Source organism: Nannospalax galili, unplaced genomic scaffold, assembly GCF_000622305.1.
Source record: "Nannospalax galili isolate Female #2095 unplaced genomic scaffold, S.galili_v1.0 scaffold898, whole genome shotgun sequence".
Lineage (NCBI taxonomy): Eukaryota > Metazoa > Chordata > Mammalia > Rodentia > Spalacidae > Nannospalax > Nannospalax galili.
Genome location: NW_008342399.1, coordinates 3,543,407 through 3,548,214, shown reverse-complemented (window position 1 = coordinate 3,548,214; position 4,808 = coordinate 3,543,407).

The window sequence follows — 4,808 nt, the reverse complement described above, 5'->3', positions numbered from 1 at the left end:
CTAGGGCAGGGGCCTCTAAGAGCTTGTGTTTTAGGGTTTCAAAGGCCTCTTGCCTTTCCTGCGTCCAGTTGAAGTCCTGTCCTTCTTTGGTAGCCTCATATAGGGGTTTTGCAATTTCGGCAAACCCCAAAATCCAGAGGTGGCAGAACCCTGTGGTACCCAGGAATTCCCTCACCTGTTTTCTGGCGGGTGGTACAGGTATCTTTAGCACAGTCTCTTTGCGGGCCTTAGCCAACCACCACTGCCCCTCCTTGAGGATGTGTCCTAGGTAAGTCACTTCTTGCAGACATATCTGAGCTTTTTTGGCTGAGGCCCGGTATCCCAAGTCCCCAAGTATGTGGAGTAAGTCCTCTGTCCCCTCCAGGCAGGACTTCTGGTTGGGTGCCGCGATCAATAAGTCATCTACATATTGTAACTGGCTTATGTCGGGGTGTTGGGCTCTGTACTCACCCCGATCTTCATACAGGGCCTCATCGAATATAGTTGGAGAATTTTTAAACCCTTGAGGCAGTCACATCCAGGTCAGCTGGCCATTGATTCCTGCTTCTGGATAATGCCATTTGAAGGCAAAGTAGGGCTGATTGCTGGGAGCTAGTGGCAGGCTGAAGAAGTTGTCCTTGACATCCACAACTGTATACCATTGCCGATCTGGTGGCAGGGTACTGAGTAACATATAAGGGTTGGGGACAGTGAGATGAATGTCAATGACTCTCTTGTTCACCTCCCTCAAATCTTGTACCGGTCTATAGTCCCTGGTTTGGGGCTTCTTGACAGGCAGGAGTGGGGTTTTCCAGGCAGACTGGGTAATTCTCAGCACCCCCAGTTCCATTAATCTTCTGATATGTGGAGTAATTCCACGTTTTGCCTCTAGGGGCATAGGATACTGGTGCACTTTAACAGGGTCCACCCCTGCTTTGAGTTCAACATATACAGGAAGCCTGTATCCTGCCAGACCCATACCCCCTGTTTCTGCCCAGGCTTGGGGAAATTTTTGGAGCCAATCATATATCAGGGTTTGGCTAGATCAACTCTGATGGAGTCTATATTCCTCAGTCAGGTCACTGGTGACTAGAGCCTGAACTGGTGCCCCGTTTTGAAGCAGGGTGGCTCCTTGAGCTATGAAGTGGATCTGTGCCCTCATTTTTGACAATAAATCTCTGCCCAGAAGTTGGTAGGGACATTCTGGGATTACTAGAAACGAGTGGGATACCCAGCCCTTCCCTAAATCTACTGTTCTTCGGGTAATCCATGAATAGGGCTTTGCTCCTGTGGCCCCCTGTACCCATGTAGTTCTGGAGGACACTGGCCCTCTTGGGTCCAATAAAACCAAATTCTGGGCACCAGTATCCACCATAAACTCAATTGGTTTCCCCTCTATTTTCAGGGTTACCCTGGGCTCGGGGAGGGGACCGGAGCCCCGTCTCCCCTAGTCACTGTCTTCACCCCCAGTTAGAGCCGGTAATACCTTAATTGCTTATTCTTCTTGGGGCAGGCCTTCACCCAGTGCCCTTCCTCCTTGCAGTAAGCACACTGGTTTTTCCCTACCTTATTTCGTGGTCTGGATCCCGCCAATGAGCTCCCTCTGTACTGGGGGTTGGTTGCCAATAATATCTCTCTGAGGTCCTTCTTGTGGCAGGCCTGTTGTCTCTCCAGGACCCTGGTCAGGCTTGCTTCCTGTCTTTTTTCTTTTCTTTCCTCTCTTTGTTCTGCTGTCTCCCTTCTATTATAAACCCTTTCCGCCACTGCTATTAAGTCCCTAAGGTTCTTTTCTCCTAGTCTATCTAAAGACTTTAACTTTCTCTTGATGTCAGGGGCTGCCTGGTTAATGAAAGCAAACATCACAGTTTGAGATGTTTCCTCTGCTTCTGGGTCATATGGAGTGAAGTGCCAGAAAGCATCTTGTAACCTCTCTAAGTATGAGGCTGGGCTCTCTTCGGGCCCCTGTCTGACATCATGGACCTTAGACATACTGGCGGGTTTTCGAGCTACCATTTTGAGACCCACTGACAGAGTCTGGCGGTAGACCAGGAGCCTCTCCTTGCCTTCTGCCGTGTTGTCCCAGTTGGGATGGCTAGGGGAAAGCTGGCATTAATGATGCCTGGGTCTGTGGTAGGGTCCCCGGTGGGGCCCGGAACCAATTTCCAGGCTGCCTCCAGGATCCTGTTTCACTCCTCAGTAGTGAACAGGATACTCAGGACCTGGTGGCAATCGTCCCAGGTGGGCTGGTGAGTGAAGAGAACAGTTTCCAATAAATTAATCTAGTCCCTGGGGTTTTCAGAAAAAGGTGCATTCTGTGAGCGCCAATTGTAAAGATCACTGGTGGCAAAGGGCCAGGAATGAAAGGGCTGATTGCCCTCTCTGTCTGGGGGCCCCGCCAGCCAGAGGGGGAGGACAATGGTGTCAGGCTGCCCCCCTCCGGCTCCATGTGGCCTGTGCAGGTCCCTGTGGAGGCAATGGTGGCTCCTCAGGGTTAGGAGGCGGGGCCTGCACTTGTGGTGCTGTTGGTGGGGTGCCCATCTGAGAGGAGTAGGGTGGGGGAAATATGTCATTTCCTCTGTGCCTCCCTGGAGAATGGGTTTCTCTGCTGCCTTTGGTCTGAGAGGGAGGACCTGCAGAGGTGGAGGGGGAGTGGTTGGATTAATCGGGGGAAGGAAGGACTTGACCCAGGCAGGGGGGCCATCGGGTCGTTCGATGAGGCCTCGCCAGGTCACGATATATGGGATCTAGTCCTGGTGGCTCATCTGTGGGTGGAAGACGTGGTCCTCTACCCTGGAAATCAAACTCAGGTTAAAAGTCCCTTCAGGGGGCCATCCAACATTGAAGGAGGGCCAATCAACCGAACATAAAATTGTCCATTTCTTTTTCTTTACATCTACACTATTGTTATGGGCAATCGTCTTAACGTCCCCCCAGTGGCCTAATGTAAGATCTAGAGGGGAAAATGGGGTGTTGCCCATAGTATTTATCAGTCCCGTCTGTTTTGTCAACAAAGAAATTAGAATGACGATCACAAGACACAAGAACTACACAGACAGACAGAGGGCCCAAAATAAACTACCGCAGCTTTCAGATGGTCTGGACTCTCGGCTGCGTGGATTCCCTGGCTCGATTGTGCCAAAGACTGTATGGATAGGAGGCGTGTGTCCCAACAGGGTCGCAAGGTCCTCTGAGGTTTCAGATGGACTGGTGCCCTGGTGGTGTGTCTGGTGGGGAACACCCACCCTAATGAGGATGGGGAGGTCTCCTGAATCCTCCAGGTCGCCTTGCTAGCGTTCCAGCGACAAAAAAACTGAGATCAGATGGCCGCGACCAAAGGGAAAGTATAGAAAAGACAGGCAGACAAACACAGTTTTACAAAAACTTACCCAGCTGGTTGATCAAACACCTTTTGGGGTCAGTTCCTCTTGGAGGTCTCTGGGGGGATCCTGGATGGGCCCCCAAATGTTGTACCTCATCCACTGGACCCCAAAAAGACCACCGAGGACCCAACACACCAAAATGCAAAAGCAAAGGTTTATGGTTTATTCGGGCTTAAGCTTGGGCTCTCAGACCTCACCAACTCAACGGATCCATGCTGAGAGCCCAGAGTAAGGGAGAGTGGAGCCTTTTATAGGTTTTAGACAAAGAGAGGAGGGGGATTCCAAAGATACATTTTGGTTGGTTCAAGGAGCCCGCGTGCGCCAACATAATTTTAAACCGATTGGATGTATAAGATGCAGCCCTGGAAGTTTCTTGTTGGTAGGTGCTATTCTCAAGGCTGTGGAATGTGCTGATTGTTATCTGTGGGGCCAGGAGTCTCCGTTTTTACCTTATAGGGCAGTTTTTATGCTCAGGCTTGCTTAATCTATAGTTTCCTGGAAGGGGGGTGGGGAATAGCAGGCGGGGGTCAAGGCATGCCAGGGCATGTCTAGGCATGTCTAAAGCAGCAGCCAAGCATTTTACAGAAGGTAAAAGAGCAATTATTGGGGGTCTGGAGGGATTGGGGGTAGCGGGTGAACGAAGATGGTCTCAGGGTCGTACACCAGGATAGAAATATATATATAGTCTTCAAACTGTAAGCCAAAAGAAACTCTTTCTCATTTAAGTTGCTTTTGTTAGGGCATTTCATCCTAGCAAAGTAAAGCTAACTAATACGGTGCTGATAAAAATGAAAGTATCTAAGCAAAACCTTAGACTGTCAAGTCATGACCAGTTCCTTCTGTAAAAGAAACAGGATGCTAGAGTTGGGAAATTGTGTCTTTGATAAGAATATGACTTTAGTATCATAATCACTAAGAAGGCTCTAAGGGAAGGGCATCAAGAGACATAGATAAAAGAGATGATTGGATTGTTGAGTAGCCTGTGGATTGATAGAACTCCCAGAGGCACCATTGCCAGGGTGGGTTTTATACATTAGTCACAAGGATCTCTTTTCCTCCTGTTAGGTGTTGTCAAATATGCTAACTAGTATGCAGTGGGAACCCCTTCTTGATAGTCACAGATGTTCTTTCAAATTAAAGGATGTGTTTGCACTAGACCACACCCCTAGTAAAGTTGTTGACATTTGATGGCTCGTAGGAGAGGGAGAGTTAGTTTTCTTAATGGGTGCAGTAGCTGGTAGGTGAACCTTGCTCCAGTGAGTGGCCCCACTCCCATGAATACATGAGACGTACTAACTAGACTCAGTGGGTTGTAAAAAAAGAAAAAAGAGGAAGGGGAAGTGGGAAGGACATCGGGGAGGAATTAGAGACAATGGGGAATGGGTATATTTAAAATGCATTGTATGCATATGTGAAAATCTTGACAAATCATTAAACATATATATTTTT